The 18,048-nt window shown below is 34.1% G+C and overlaps 1 protein-coding gene across 4 annotated transcripts in view; it reads left to right on the top strand.

Annotated features, from left to right (window-relative positions):
* Spn (protein phosphatase 1 regulatory subunit spinophilin) overlaps window positions 1-18,048 on the top strand; it is a 141,198-nt gene that overhangs the window by 46,936 nt on the left and 76,214 nt on the right. For all 4 annotated transcript variants that reach the window (XM_088275399.1, XM_088275414.1, XM_088275408.1 and 1 more), the window contains exon 2: window positions 9,924-9,997. The gene's annotated coding sequence lies outside the window, so the exon portion shown is untranslated. The remainder of the gene's footprint in view (window positions 1-9,923; window positions 9,998-18,048) is intronic.

Here is an 18,048-nt window from a genome sequence, read left to right as displayed (position 1 = left end):
TATTGTAAATTTGCAAAATTGTAGCAGAAATTTAGATACTTTTTTCTAATTTTATGATTCGTGATACTTCTGTTCCATCAACGTAATTCGCCCGTATTCAAATCATATAACGCAGAAAAAGTCTTTTTGTTTTCCAATTTTCTACACATTAATATTTACCACACTAAAAAAGTCGTGTTTTTATTTCGCCGTCAGGGGTTGAACGAACCCTCGAATTTGTCTCGAAACACTGTGAATGTGGACTCCTTTAAACCGCCTTGAACTCTTATTATCCAAGTTCAATGTTCACATACAATTAAGTCGTTCCGGTTGATGCCACAATAACGATAATCCGCCATTTTAATGAATGTCGAATCGATCTGTTTTTTATCTAAGCCCATGTTCTTTTTCAATCGAGTCATTAAATAAAGCGTATGCTCAGTTTTCCCCTCATGTATGGAAACCGCAATATTACTTTACATGAAATGTTATTGCGGTTTGGTTGATGTGATCGACGCCACTTCAAATGGAATAATGGAATTATCATATCTTGTGTTGGTAAAGATAATGTGGTGCGCATTCAATTATAATTAATATCAACCGTAAAGTAAGAATGAACGTTAATTGCAAATTTGATTCCATATTTTAATTAATTATCTATGATATAATTACAAGCAATAAATTATATATGTATACAATTACACACATATATATATATATATATATATATATATATATATATATATATATATATATATATATATATATATATATATATATATATATATATATTTACAACATTTTGAGTGTGTCCAAATACTTGTTCACAAAATCTGGATTATCTCCAATTACAGGAGTTATTTTCATATTATTTTTTGACATTTCATCAAAGATGAAGAAGAATATGGAAGTCTGGGCATTTACGGGGCTTACGACCGTCATAGGCTGGTTTGAGTGATCACTTTACACACGTGTAACATTCACCAATTCTACCCATTATTGACAACCACACTACTCAAATTCTTCGAAGTTCTATATATATGAACCAATTTAGAAACTTTGTTCTTGAATCACTAGAACTTCACTAGAGACATCTATTGGTGAGATGTAAAGAAGCTTTTTTATTAAGCAGAAACTCTTATATTAGTATGTGAGATCCGAATCCCGGATTATAATCACACACATGAGAAACGCCAGAAAATACCATTTTCATTTTTATTATTAAGCTTATAATTATTGTGATTATAATCCGGGATTCGGATCTCACATACTAATATAAGAGTTTCTGCTTAATAAAAAAGCTTCTTTACATCTCACCAATAGATGTCTCTAGTGAAGTTCTAGTGATTCAAGAACAAAGTTTCTAAATTGGTTCATATATATAGAACTTCGAAGAATTTGAGTAGTGTGGTTGTCAATAATGGGTAGAATTGGTGAATGTTACACGTGTGTAAAGTGATCACTCAAACCAGCCTATGACGGTCGTAAGCCCCGTTAATGCCCAGACTTCCATATTCTTCTTCATCTTTGATGAAATGTCAAAAAATATATATATATATATATATATATATATATTTTTTTTTTTTTTTTTTGAAACTTGCATCATACATCTTAGTTTGCATTCTAAAAAATTAGAAAATTACAAAAACAATGTAGCTTTTTTAAAGGTATTATATAGTTCGCGCAAAAGTGCACTACAAATACAAGAAAAAATATTGAATTAAAGAAAACTTCTTACAAAAACGACAATATATTAATGGGTAGCAATATATATATAAAATAATAAATAAAACCCTTATCCGCACCCCAATGGTGCATAGGACACTGCGTCATATAAACCCAGTGTTATCTTGATCGTTTACACATGAAGGAAAGATGATCAGCCCTCCGCTTCAGGTACCAGTCCAGGGTAATATTGAATAAATATTACAGTGAAAAAATCACTAATATTTATTTGACCCCCCTGGGAATCGAACCCGGGACCTCCAGAACGGTAGCCGAGCGTGCTGACCATTACACTACGGAGGCGGACTATGTATATATTTAAACGAATATATAAACTAAAACGTTACTGACTCTCTAGGAAAAACAAGCGCAATCAATTGATAATCTAAAAATCTATAGGTACTTAATAAGTCATCTCTATATAGGTTGGCACAAAATTAGTTACCCTATCGGAAGATGTTATAATTTTGGGGTCGTACGTCAATCGTATTTGATATTTGTGAACTAGACAGCTGCAGTATATAAACAAATTGATAAAACGGCCACAAACGTGTATCAACACCGGCTGCAGCCACTTGACGGATATCGTCTTTTCCACTTAACAGAAAGAATTAACGGTCCAAATGAAGAATTCCATCACTAAAAATCTTTTTTTTTTTATTTAGTAAAAAAGTTATTTAAAAACAAAATTGTATGATAACGAAACGCCAATCCACATTCTCTATAATTGTGACGCACTCGCTCGCAAACGAAGTCACATCCTTGGAGGACCTCTACTGGACTCCGAGAAGGTGAAGCTCCTACCACCAAGACAGGTCGTGAGTTACATGACCCACGTAGGTCTTGGGAGTGAGCTGTAATAGAGAGGGAGGTCACAATAGGCCTAATATGGTCACGGTGACATAAGGGATGCAAGATCCCTTGACTTTAAAAACAAAAATTATTAATTTACGCCAACATAAATCAGTTGGTATACTGCAGCTGTCTTATTCAAATTTGTCAAATATGATTGACGTACGACGCCATTTGCAAAATTTATAACATAGGGTGATTAATTTTGTGCCACCCTGTATCATACAGACTTCGGATCAGTACCGTTTTACTCTGTTATTTTATGTATAGTAAAATGGTTTCAAATTGATCGCACATAAATGTCTACTTCTTATCGTAAAATGAAAAGTTATTTCGCACTCGAGAGCAGCAAGCTTGCCGTTTGCGAAATTCTTGAAAATATCTAAATTTCCTTCGCCGAGTGTGTTTTCGTGTTCGAGAATTATTGCCCTGTCACCGCTCACAGTCGGATGGATTGTCGTTATTTATTGGCATTTATTACGTAATATCACGTTTGGCATATCACGTTACTCCGCTATAAGTGACGCTTCGCCGATTTTACTGTTACGCATATCACCTGTCACATGTGTAAACAACTGGATTAGATCTACATACGATTATTGTGCATTACACATTGCGTTACGTGTCGCGCTACGTTTGTATGGCATGTCTTTACAGTTGTGTGCCTTTTAATTTTAATTTTCATCTTATTTCCTTCATACAACAACACGAATTCAACCTTAAATTAAATGACGTTTATTAGTTAAATTGAGAACATTTATGCAACCTATAATGTGATTGATCTCACTATCATAACCCTGCAACATTATAATATATAGTGATTTATTAAAAAAAATATAGGTACAACATTTTGAGTGTGTCCAAATACTTGTTCACAAAATCTGGATCATCTCCAATTACAGGAGTTATTTTCATATTATTTTTTGACATCTCATCAAAGATGAAGAAAAATACGGAAGTCTGGGCATTTACGGGGCTGACGACCGTCATAGGCTGGTTCAAGTGATCACTTTACACACGTGTAACATTCGCCAATTCTACTTATTATTGACAACCACACTACTCAAATTCTTGGAAGTTCTATATTAAGAACCAATTTCGAAACATTATTCTTGAATCACTAGAACTTCACTAGAGACATCTATTGGTGAGATGAAAATTCCATGACTTCCGTATTCTTCTTCATCTTTGCTGAGATGTCAAAAAATAATATGAAAAAAATTATGTGTAAAAAAAAAACAATTATCAGCCTCCACTCGTTTACGAGTGATTTTATTAGGTCTCCTGTGGACGGGGAAGCTTCTCTCCTATAAATAGTGAAACATTGAAATCATAATGTAGTTGTTGATAACAATCTGTCTCTGCAAACAATCTTCGCTTCTTCCACATTCACATCTCCTAATACATACACACCAATTATTCCGACTCCTGACCTGACCATTTTCCAGTTGTGGTTATAATAGTATAGTATCGAAAAAATGGCAATTTAATTTGGTGCGCGCTTAATTGGTTTTTAAGGATTAATGAATAAAATATACAAAATGGGCCTACTTATCACATACATAAACGCATAAATCTAAATAAATAAAAACGTAATCGTTCGTTTTTTTTAAATTATTAAATCTACTAAAATTTTTCACATATTGCTTAAAATTTTTCACACAACGTTGCATTCAAATGTGCGCGTATTTTAGTTTACACGTGTGACAGGTAAAAAATGTTTTTTAAATAGGTTTTTTGACCGCAATGACAGTAACATCAGTTGAACGTAACAGTAACACGTAAAACAAAACATTGCTCATGACAGACAGCGTGCTTTTAGACAGCTGTTGTCACTGCCCTGTTATTTTATAGATTTTTAATATTTTCATTGTTTCACAAGCATTAAGAAATGTGTGCTTTCTATTTTTTTTACCATTAAATACATTTTTACAAGAGTGAGCCACGGCAAAGCGTGATATAAAAATAACTAATACAATTAGTTATTTTGATTAAAGAAAATACGTATTGTAGGTTTTAAAAAAACAATAATAGACCTGTTTTTTATGTATTAAACACTGATTTTTAAAATTCTATTAAATACTGTTATACTTATTACTTAAGTTCTAAAGGACCGTCAGTCCATTTAATCTTCACTTCGTTTTAAAATGCCATAACTAGGCGAAATAATTGTCACAAATTTATTTGTTATGTGTTTTTTAACAACAAAATACAACTGAGTAGACTCAAAATTCTGTGTTTGATTTAACATTTATTTCTATATTTAAACTTCATGTACAGAAAATAAATAAGTAGGTACATTGACGGGCTTTTTGCTAAAAAGCAATATCTTCCAACCAACCAAATAAATTAAAATGGAGTTCTACAAATGTAACGCCAAATATATAAATAATAGACGTATTTAGTGTATTGCTATCAGTAGAACAGCAGCAGTGTTTAAATCTTTTTCTCTTCTAATATCTACCCTTCGTGCGGTCATTTCCTATTCAGTGTATTGTTATAAATACAACAGCAGTGTTTAAATCTTTTTTCTCTTCTCATATCTGCCTTTCGTGCGGTCAAGTCAAGATGAAAATTGTGCTACACGGATGACACCCTCTTCCCCCGCACGTATCAGGCATATAGGATCCATACCCTTGTCGCTAATGCTTGTAAATCTCAGTTGGTAAATTGTGTGAACATAACTAATTCACTCGCATAATACAGCTTATACAATTACCAACTGGAAATAATGTTCGCACTATTTCACTGTACATTTCAATTACCAATTTCGGGAATAAATCAATTAATTAGACCTAGATTCCGTCTTTCGTTAATCTTTATCAACTTCCTAATTCAATATGGAGTTCACATCTGAATAAATAATTTCAATTAACTCCCATATCAGTGAGTCAGGAAATTACGATATCTCAGTAATCAGTGAGATGTAAAATCGTAAATTCCGCTTATTACGATTTTACTCCCTCGTGTAAAGTTAGCCCGGATAAAGTTGATCACTCTACACTCGAACCGCAGAAGTACCTAGTCGGAAATCGACTCCAGGCGATAATTAGGTAAATATTTTCTTACCTATCTGCTTCCATCGACTAAAGCAGTGTTCCGCAAACTTTTTCTTTTCAAGGTAGGTACACCTGCCAAATCAAGAAATTTTTGAGTTTCACCAAAGAAAAAACAAAGGCTATTTAATAATGATTTTTTATAAAAATTATTATAAACCGAAAACATATTATGTTTAATGCGAAATGTGAGCCTGTTTAACTGGGTGCAGGTGATCAAATTTTGAGTAATTGTTTATAAGGATGTTATCTTCAAAAAAGTAGACTTTTTTCCGTGGCACACCAAATAATCACCACGGTACACCAGTGTGCCGCGGCACTTTGCGGAACACTGGACTAAAGGATGATTTTCCTCTCTATCAAAATCATACTTTATATTCGTTCGAAATTTCCCTCTATTATTAAAATGCTTGTCGATACGTTTGTAAAACAAATTTGGTTTTATTATTTGGCTTTTTGTAAGACTAGTCGTATTAGATTTCGAGTGATATTTATGAGCCTTCGTCCAAAACGCACTTTGCTACTAAGTGCCCGTCTACTCTACATAGTAATTGATGGTGCCCGGATAGGGCACGTTTCCCGCTACGGAAACTCCCCCACCGCCGTTTCTCGGGGGGTGCCCGCGGTGAGTACATTCCGCCCTTAAACGGCTTTGTTTGCATTGAAAGAATAATGATGCCTCCATTTTCATTAGTCCATTTTCAGACATGCTTTCATTTTCTTTTGTTAGGACGCGCAACGTCCGCAGCTTTATCTATTAATAACCGACGCAAAATCTTTTTTATTCGCAAACCCTGTCATCCGACCCATTTCAGTCTCTGAATATTGTATTTATGTTATAAAATTGTATCAGTCTTTCGCGTTATTAGACAGTTGTTACATTTAGATCAGCATATTCGGACGGCAGCTCACTTAGCACTGTAGATGACTACGCGACACATCTTAACATAGCGTATTCAGCTGCCAAAAAAATATAATATCGAACCTAGCCAGAGATCCAAAATGAATGAACTGAAAAAATACTCTATGGAAAGATATTTGTGTTAGTGATTAGTTATATTTTCTCTTTTTTTCCTTTAAACATGCTCCTTACCTTATTTTTTTATATGCCTATTTACTGCACCTTTTATTACTTTATATTTTCCATTTTGCCCTGTGTTTTCTTGTTTGTTACTTTTTTATCCGTTTTTCAGTCTAGTTAACCTTAATCCCATGTTCCAAAATGAGTAATGGAAATTACTCATCGGGAATATTATATATGTGACTTATGTATGTAATATGTTTAAATAAATAAATAAATAGTGTATATTTTCCTGAAGAAATGCAATAATTTGAATGTTTTCATACAAAGGGCGTATTATCGGAAGTCGTATGATAACGGTCGCAAGTCAGGATCTCGTGTATTGTATTCATATTTTTAAAGGTACCGACTCGTGTCGGTTGATATTTATTTTATTTATCCGAATCTCCCCTCTGCCGGGATTACCCTTTCCGAGTGTTTTTCCTAAGCGTACCTTTATTGTGGTTTCCACCCGCCTCTTATACGAGTACACGAGTACCCGTTTTACGTACACCCTTCTCCCTACCTCCACTCCCGAACATAAAGTTACGTATGTCCGGCAAACTGTCTGGTAACTGCTGTAGTAGCTACTCGTCGTCTGAAGAGTCTTTCGCAAGTGCGGTTCGTGTCCGTATATCACGTACTCTAATGGATCTTTTCAGGGTGTTTACCTACCAACGGGAGGCTACGATACTCGGTCACTTTTCTGTTGATAAATGATCGCCAACTATCAAAAAAGCACCCTTTGAAGATCAAAAAGCTTTTTTTGTAGTAAATTCAAGGTATTTCTTGATTTGGCAACTATGTTATATACGGCACGGTATAAGCAAAGCTTGCCATGACTAGATTGAAGTATTTAACGCATTTCTGTACAAAGCCTTCGGGAGATAGGAATTTACGGTAACCCCGCCGAGTAGAATACCTTTTTGAGTTTATTAAATACCAAAAGTATCCCTTTTCTGGAAAATGTCCCGTACTTGTAACATTATACCCTGCGCCTTGCTCGTACGAGATGGGTCACGTTTATTCCGAAATAGACACATATTTCAATTCTTAAACGGCGTGTGACGCGTATTGCTGAACTTAGTGTTTCGATCGGTATCTCCTTCATCCGTTAATAAAATGTCTCCCATTCTGCTCAACGCGCAACGCGTAACGCTCCGAATTGCTCCATTTCGCTTTTCAAAGCTTTTGAATGCCCGGCATACAAAACGACATGTAGTGTAGATGGTAGATAGCCTTGTTTATACACTGTACTGTAGTGATTATTTAAACTTAGTAATTTTTATTTGTTTTTATTAATTGTTTATCTATGTAACCATTACACAGTCTTCTCGGAGATGACCAAACACCGAAACACATTCTTGCATTCAGATTTCAATTATTTTACATGTTTGCTCTACTTTCCTGGGTTTCCTTTTGTAATATCGATATAGATGTCACTCTTAGCGGTTATTTTAGCGGAAATTCTTATTAATCTTTTATGGTCGTGTTAATAATTCCGTAATAATTTCTTAAACTTATAATTTCCCACGAGGAACGCACCGAACACCCCTGCCACGAGTCCCTCTGAATAACCTTACTGTTTCAATGCTAACTTTATGTCGTGGCGTTGTTGGGTGGATGCTTGACTTCGAAAGTGACGTCATGGGTTCGATTCCCGTCTGGGTGTTTCGATGTGTATTTCATACTCGACTTTCCATACTTTCTTCCGACATCAGACAAGCTTTTTAAATAGAGGGTTCGCATGTTATCACTTTAAAATTCGAAAATCTCCACAAAAATTCAATTAATAAAATAATGAAAAATGTTTTATAAATTCCTAAAATATATGGAAAAATCCCAACCCCTGCTAATTCACAACTCAGTTATTACAACCCTGGATAGTCTGAGTCTGTCGCATTTATTTTTAAAGTTTCACTGTTATTTCTTAAAATCTTTATTTGATTATATTATTTATTAATTCAGCATTAACTTTGTGAAATGACTATTTCAATGATTATTTAAAAAAAATGAAACACTTATATGAGTTTTATTTGATTATACACGACTAGTTTCGAAAACTACAGACGTTTTCATCCTCAGGTGAATAGTAAAACCAACGTGCAAAAAAAACTATTCAGGTATATATAATTTGGTAGGGTAATAAATATATGGGGGGGGGGGTTAAGTAACGGTTTTCGAAACTAGTCGTGTGTAATGAAATAAAACTCATTAATTGGTATCATACGAGTGTTTATTTTTTTTAATAATCTTTATTTTAATAATTTTATTGTAAAAGAAAACTCTACCAACTTTACGAGTATCATTATGAAAGTTCGTTTACCCTTCAGCCTAAAGCTTCCTGTTATCAGGCGTCGCATGTCTACTTCCATTAACCCCTTTATGCTTTGCATTTTGTTTAAGTCTCCAAATTAACATGAAACAAAAGGACTTTGCAATTCCGTTTCTCAGAAGGATTCTAATTGATCATTTAGCTCTTATATTGTATATTTGCTAATTTTTCACAATGGATTGCTTATGTTCATAGCCCGTAGAGTATGAAATTCAAATCACACGGCAATGTTTTCTTCCTTCAATACCACGCTCGAAGTTACCAATGTTTTAATTTACAAAGTAAAATACCCTTTTGTTTTTAAAGGTTTAACACATTATTATTTTTTGACATCTCATCAAAGATGAAGAAGAATATGGAAGTCTGGGCATTTACGGGGCTGACGACCGACATCGGCTGGTTTAAGTAAATGCCCAAACTTCCATATTCTTCTTCATCTTTGATGAGATGTCAAAAAATAATATGAAAATAACTCCTGTAATTGGAGATAATCCACATTTTGTGAACAAGTATTTGGACACACTCAAAATGTTGTAAAGGTTTAACACCATTTACTGATGAAATAAAATAAAAAAACTTTTGTAATATGGTTACAAAAGTTTTTTTTTTAAATAATTTTAATTCATTTTCTCAACATTTTTACTTACAATCTTAAAATTAAAAACGCAGTTTTCTCCAATAAAGAGACCTCCGAGCTCTTGTGCTTGGACAGGGACTTACACGTGTTATTTATGATTGTTGGTAATACACTTTTTTTTCCTTTTATTTTATATGTATGGTATATTTGCTATTTTTTACAATGGATTGCTCGTGTTCATATCCCGTAGAGTATGAAATTCAAATTACACGGGGATGTTTTCTTTTCCATCCTTCGGGGAATATTGTATCCTCTAATATAGTGTGTTGTTTCTTCCAGATGGCAGCGGGGGAGGCACACGCGGGGCGGGGGACGCCGCCGCGCTGTGACGTCACGCGACCGTCGCATTTCAGGTAAAATCCCGTAATGTAAATACATACATATCCCGAATTCCTGAATTATGTACATAAATAAATTTAATTGTTTTTTTTACCGTTGGTTTTTCGCGGTTACAATACTAAGGAAGTTTATTTTTATTATGACAATGTAATGTATGTTACTCGTATTATTATGAATATTACTAGAATTTTATGGTAATATTCATAATATACGTATAATTATTACAAAGATCTCGAGATACAAATCATTTCCGGTATATGCCTTTGGATTTCTAGTGATCATCACAATTAATTTATAAAAGCCAAGTTCATAATACGAAAACGGAAGAGAATTGTGCAAGATTGAGTTTCCAATTAAATAGTCCAAAAAGACATTTACAACATTTTTAGGGTGTCCAAATATAAATCTGGATTATCTCCAATTATAGGAGTTGTTTATCATATTATTTTTTGACATCCTCACCAATAGATGTCTCTAGTGAAGTTCTAGTTATTCAAGAACAATGTTTCGAAATTGTTTCATATATATAGAACTTCCAAGAATTTTAATAAGTAGTGTGGCTGTCAATAACGGGTAGAATTGGTAAATGTGTGTAAAGTGATCACTTAAACCAGCCTATGACGTTCTTCAGCCCCGTAAATGCCCAGACTTCCATGTTCTTCTTCATTTTTGATGTGAGTGTGTCCAAATGTTTGTTCACAAATTTGGGTTTGTACACTAAGGAGTTTTATATTGACATCTCAACATAGATGAAGAATATTATGGAAGTTTGTGTATTTACAGTGATTACTACCTGTCATAGCTTGGTTAAAATGATAATTTTATGCAGTGCAATATTCACCACTTCTACATATGATTGACAACCACACTACTCAAATTTCGGAAGTTGTATTTTTGTTTCAATTGACACCTTCTTTCATACGCTAGTTCTCATACGTAGATACGTTTATAAATACGATTCATAGATACGTTTCATAAAAGGTGTTTATAATTAAACAAACTTACTCAATTCAACCACAGATGGTGCCAAGAAGTCAGATGTGAAAGAAAGCGTCAATTATAGGATTATGTACAACACCCGAAATTCGAGTACAAAGTGTGGTTGTCAATCATGGGTAGAATGGTGAATGTTACGCGTGTATAAAGTAATCAGTTAAATCTATGTATGTCTAAAAAAATCTGCAGTCTTCTTTATCTGTTTAGATTTTTTTTTAAGTTTTCGGATGGAAGTTTTTACCATTTTTGTGTACACGTGTTTAATTATGTTTTCAATAGATATAATGACGCAATCAAAATTTTTCTTAAAAATCTGCGCTTTGATAATCCATCAGTTGTATATTATACTCGTAGAAAAACTAACGATTCTAGAATATAATTATCATAATTATTATATGTCATGTTTGCATGGAGATATCCTCGTTATTATGCTTGAAATGTTTTATCGATATCTGTATTTATTTTAGCTGAAAATAACAGTTATATCGACTATAACAGGCATGTCAAACTCGCGGCCAGCGGGTATTTTTTTACGGCCCGCGGATACCCGCGGTTATATTTTTGATTTATTTTATTTCTTCATTGAAATCATTTTTTTGTACAGGGACAAATAATATTCTTTTACAAAATCATTAAGTTGGATCTACTGTACCTCATGTTACTATCTTTGATAATAAATTATCCACTTAAAGCTAGATGAAAATGAAAATGAGATTTTAGAGTTTTTTGATGCCGCCCGCCAGTGTACCCAAAATACCTTTTGCGGCCCTTTGTGTTAGACACCTCGGGACTATAACATTCTTGTATTTATTCGTGTAATAGGCTTTTAAACAGCTGAGAACATGGAAATTTTGTAATGTTTATTTTAAAATAATAAAATACGTTAGTTGGAATAGATAGAACTATTAATAACATGAAATAACAGTTTAGACTTTAGACCGTTAATCCAGAAATTCAAGATCCATTTTATGTGCTACAATCATTGCTTACATGGATCTAACTAAAAAGTGGGTACGCAAAAAATCAAGGTAACGATGAATTATGGATGAACATAAATTTTGAAATATTCTGAAGAATAAAAATAAAAATTGGTACCAAGATCAGATTTACAAAAACTCATATTGCGATCATCCTTTAACGATGCATTAAAATCAGCGCTAACTTATATACGAAGCTGTTCCAGCATTAACAATAGACGTAGAACGTACTTAATTGAAGAAAAGTGAAAAATACCGAAACTATACTTTTTACAATATTAATATAATTTGTTATATCTGACCTGGAAAATAGTGTAATAATTAACGTGTTTAGCTACCGTGCTGGAAGTCCCGGGTTCGATTCTCAGGGGGAGTGAATATAAATTTTAGTGATATTACACTCTAATATTTGTTTAATATTACCCCGGACTCGTCCCTGAAGCGCAGGAGTGATCACCTTGCCTTCATTTAACTAACGATCAAGATAACATTGCACTAATACGATATAGTGCCGAGAAGGGTGCGGAGAAGGGTTAGAAGAAGAAGAAAATATCGGTGTGTTGACACTCGACTTTGATACACCCGGTATATTGATACACCCGGTATATTAGTTCGCCTCCGTAGTGTAATGGTCAGCACGCTCGGCTACCGTTCTGGAGGTCCCGGGTTCGATTCCCAGGGGGGGTAAAATAAATATAAGTGATTTTTTCACTGTACTGTTTATTCAATACTACCCTGGACTGGTACCTGAAGCGGAGGGCTGATCACCTTTCCTTCATGTGTAAACTATCAAAATAACACTGCGTTTGTATTACGCAGTGCCCTGTGCACCATTGGGGTGCGGATAAGGGTTTTATTATATATATTGGCTACATTTTACTAGGGGACATTTAGGCCCATATCTGTCGCCTTTTTTCGGGCAAAGCGAAATCCTCCTAATAGCAGCGGTTGTCATCCTTAGTAATCTAGTTTTAGAGCACTCGTATTTTCCGGATATATTACATCGAGAGTAATAACATGACTGTGCTAACTTATATTTTTTAGGTATCATGTTGAATTAGCTTTATTGCGCCGCACTACGCTTGGTGGCTTAAGCAAAGGTCAAAAGGCACCCCCCCCCCTGCCCGGAGGGATGCTGCGGGGCAGGAAGGGATAGGAGAGGGAGGGGAGGATTGGGTGGAGAGATGGGTGGGGTGGGTGGTGCGTTATTACCACTATCGCCCCGTGACCCGTAAAATGCTTCTAGAATAATTATTATCATGCCAGGTTCTGTTTCATGTTGTATGATTAATTTACTTAGTTTCTTCTTCTTTCTCTTATACGCATCTCATGACGTATTACAGTGGTCGGGGAACCGGAGTAAATTATCCCAAAATGGGTAAAATTAATGACAGTATTAAAATTTGCTTTGGAATAAATAGTCCGAATTTTTACGTTCTCTCGTTAAAAGTGAAACAATATCTCAAAAGCTCGAAGAGAAAAAGTTTATATAATTCATAATAAAATGATTAAGGAAACGCTTGTTTTTATACCACTTGAGTTTATTAATGACTTCTAGTTTCGGAAGCTAAACTTCCATCGTCAGGTCTGAATAATAACTCATTAATTAACTCAAGTGGTATAAAAACAAGTGTTTCCTTAATCCATTTCATATGTCTTACCACAAAGTAAATAAAATAATTAATAATACATGAAAAGAAAAAAAAACTGAAAATAACGATAGGTTCTTTTTACATGTTATAAAATAAAACTATAACTTTGTATTTAACCACTTTTTTATCTACTTTTCTCCAACCGGTTTCGACAAGAACCTTTACATCATTGGGTATAAACGTTACATGTTTATCCCTGATGATGGTAAGGTTCTTGTCGAAACCGATTGGAGAAAACTACTTATAAAAGGTGGCTAAAAACATCCAAATGTGCCACAAAGTATCTACGAAAAACACTCAAGAAACCATTTTAAATGGATATTGGGGAATGTTCCTCTTTTTTAATGATTTTACCGACGTGTGGTGTATTCTATAAAAGTGATTTACGATTGATTTTTAACGTATCAGTAAAATAACGTGTGCTGTCATGCTTTTTAGATCTGATCTAATTTTTAGTATAGGTATCGCGTGTGTTTCACATTTTTAGTGAGAAATGCGATATGTATTTTTCGAACATTTGTCGGGAATCGATAAAAGTTGAGTAAATATACCATGAATTATTTGCACTAATGACACAAATCGACTCCCAAACCAACGTTCCTTAAACGAACGAAAGCGTAGAGAAAGTGAAATAGCTTTGGAATTTATCAAAATTTCTACTCATTGTCGTTGCAAAATTTATTAAACAAATCAAATTGCTTTTAAGGCCCCACAAACGTTAAATCGCAACTTCATTTTCTTTAAACTCAGGTAACATTTCACGTAATTGAATTTTGTTCTCAAACCACCGTTTTTGTATCGAAAAAATAGGTTTTTCTTCGAAATAAATATTTGGTTTACAAAACAAAATGGTTATTGAAAGGTTATGAGTTAAAAATATATTTTCATTATGTTTTTTTTTAAATCCAATAATGTTCTTTAAAAAAATCGGGCGTGAGGTGACGACCAGCTCTCAGCGCAGCCGGACGCTTAATGAATCATATTACTGCGTGTAAGGCCTTAAGCACTTGGGATACAGAGTGACGGAATAGTTTCAACTGGATGTGGGTGGTGATGGGTCTCATTTCTTTTTTGTATGAATACGGTCAATAGTGACCTAATACTGGGGCGAATTAGCGCTCTCTCTTCTAAAAAAATCATTTATATCGATCGACCTAATGTTTTCTAATTGTAGCGTCTAGTCCTAGTTTACCTTTCTTTTGCCAACTCCAAGTTTCAATTCCCTTGTGTAATTACGCGTAAGAAGTCGGTTATGCAATTGGAAACGCGAGTACACTGATCAGCATTAAACCAAAACAGTCGGTAGGTAAATGCACACTCGCGAGCAATGTCCGAAATTCGCCCCGGCGAAATAACACTAATAATGGTGGTCAGCGGGCATAACGATCCGCTAAAAGCGCCGTTACCGTTTGAACGGCAAAAGCCGCGTTAGATATTTCGTGTTGGCTCGTTATAAAATTGTATTCAGTCGTTTTATGCCCCTCCCCATTATTATAATGCTCCTGAAAGAATTCGTCAAGACTCAAGATGTCTGCTCTGCGAACCGCGTCCCTGTTTGCCAAATAACAGTCATCGCGTACTCCCTTTGTTTTAAACTGGTCGACTGGTCAACTTATCTGTTGATCTCACAACTCGGTATTGTTCATTTAAATTTTAAAACCCACGCATATTTTTATTTCGGCAAATTAGATGGGTCCTATGTGCCATTTCGGTCAAAATTGAAATCTTGATATGCGTATGTGCTATAGATATACGGCGTCTCCAATACTGGTCCATAGATCCCTGTATGTACCCAAGAAAAAAAATAGGGCGCAATATTGTAAGGGCCCTGACACTGTTGCGATACTCATATATTTAGATATATGTATATATTTTTTATTATCTTCTTCTCATGCCAGTCCTATCGGAAGTTAGCGAGCATCTCCTTAAATTTCACATGATCCTGGGCCAGCCTGATGAGATTTACTGCCTCCGGTATTCTTAACCACTCGAAGATTTTTGAGCCATGGTGTTCTTATAAAAGAGTTATTAAAAAGTAGTTATACTACGTTTACAGACAATTAGCACTAGGGCAGGTACGATTTTTATATTATTGCGTTAAATTATATACTAATATAGTTTATATACTAATAAGTGTTTCTTTATAATTAATATTCAATAAATTTTGATTAATGATATTCCTCTTTTTTTAAATTTAATTTAGAATGTCGGTTGGGGGGAATGCGTCAGAATTTTTGTTTTATTATTTTTTAAACTATTTTCAACATAATTTTTTGCCGTTGTTTTTTTTAATAATCATGAATTCCAACTCTGGTTTAAGTGTTATATTTTTACGATCGATAGTCGTATTTCAGCAAAATATTACAACGTACTACTACACATTTCATATTACACATGTTTGCGGTGTATGCGTCCCTTATGCGCCCATGAGCCCCCGAGTGTTATGTGGTTCTCTGGTTTTAATATAACAAGCTAACAAGGAAGAGAAATGGGCCGAGTTTCCAGAGTCTAGTTAAAAGTTTTACTGAACACACTGCATTGTGCCCGGAATTGATGAAGTTGGGCGCAACAGCGAACTCCGTAGCTCTGGAAACATTATGCATTATAAATATACTTTAAAATAATAAGAAACTTTAAAATATTACGAAACTTAAAAATAATCTCAATATTTACAAAATAATTATGCTAAATATCTGTACATATTTTTTTTAAACCCTTATCCGCACCCCAATGATGCATAGGGCACTGTGTCATATAAACGCAGTGTTATCTTGATCGTTTACACATGAAGGAAAGGTGATCAGGCCTCCGCTTCAGGTACCAGTCCATGGTAGTATTGAATAAATATCACAGTGAATAAATCACTTATATTTATTTTACCCCCCTTGGGAATCGAACCCGGGACCTCCAGAACGGTAGCCGAGCTTGCTGACCATTACACTACGGAAGTGGACATACATATACAGGTATTATAATGTCTAGAGTCGGTTTCCGTAGTGCAGTTAACGTACTTCGATTCGTAGTTAACTATTTTATAAGCAGTTTTAACTTCCAAGCTAATGAATTTTTTTCTCACTGAATCATATTTTTGAAATTTTATAGATGAATGAATAAAATAACTTTACACGTGAAATGAATGGTAGTAACACCAAACATAAAACGAAAATTATCTCGCTCACTCCTTTCAAGAACGTCATAAATCAAAAATCGTCAATTTTCAGTTGTGCATGTCTTCGGAATGCCCAGAAAATGTACTATATCCCAGCAAAAGAGCCATATTTTTAACTTAATATTTACCCGCTATAGGGCAGAAAGTGTTGTTTTTGCATTTGAATAAAGGGTATTGTTTAATTACTTTTTTTAAATATGTTAAATATTTTTCAAATGGAGAAAAAACCTTCAGGTTTTACCTAAAAAGATCTGTTGCACAATAAAAAGGTCAATAAGTGGCTTGATATTTATTTTGAATACATTGTAATATATTTTTAAACTTTTAAAACGTTCTCCTGAAAAATCAAGTTTTTTTATTTATGACGTTCTTGAAAGGAGTGAGCGATCTGTGAAATTTGTGCCTCCGCAGATACGATAGGTTGACAGGAGATTGACGATATGTATGCATATCGCAGAGTGCGACCCCACTAAAAAGAAAAGAGAGATTTTTTTCTCTCTTTACATTTATTACACTGATGAAACTCTATAAACATATTATATATTACAGTTTTCATCTATGTCGAGATGTCAAAAATGTACAAAATAACTCTAAGCGGAGATAATCCAGATTTGTGAACAAGTATTTGGACACACTCAAAATGTTATAAATAAAATAACTGGTCAAATTATAAGGTAAATAAAAACTTGGAAATCATGTTTTCAGGCGGGTCTCAAGTATGTGAATATAATCCAGGATTCGGACCTCGCATACAAAAAAAATAGCCCCTGCTTAATAAGAGCTTTCCTCATTCCAACATAGATGGTTGCTGTGAACTCAAACTTATTGTATCACGAAATTCATAAATATATCTAGAAGCGAGTTTTGTACTGATATTTCTTGGTGGAACTGCATTTTATAGAATAAAATAACAACCATATATTTTTTTTCACATAAATTTTATTTCACCAGCGACCGGGTTTCGTCGTAACCGACATCATTAGACTGGTGATGTTACGATGTCTGATGATGTCGCTTACGTCGAAACCCTGTCGCTGGTGAAATAAAATTTATGTGAAAAAATCTTTATACATAGTTATAATTTTATTCTATATTTAGAAACCTCAAATATTTGAGTCGTGGTTGTCAATCATGGGTAAATTGGTGAATGTTACACATGTGTAAAGTGATCACTTAACCAAGCCCATGACGGTCGTAAAAGGCCTGTAAATTTATTTATTGACTTGGCGTTTAATTTGTAGAACTCCATTTTAATTTATGTATTAATTTTA

Source organism: Brachycentrus maculatus, unplaced genomic scaffold (genome assembly GCF_059751285.1).
Source record: "Brachycentrus maculatus isolate JH-2025_06_01 unplaced genomic scaffold, ASM5975128v1 h1tg000036l, whole genome shotgun sequence".
In the NCBI taxonomy this organism is placed as follows: Eukaryota; Metazoa; Arthropoda; class Insecta; order Trichoptera; family Brachycentridae; genus Brachycentrus; species Brachycentrus maculatus.
This window is presented reverse-complemented; position numbering and strand designations above follow the sequence as displayed.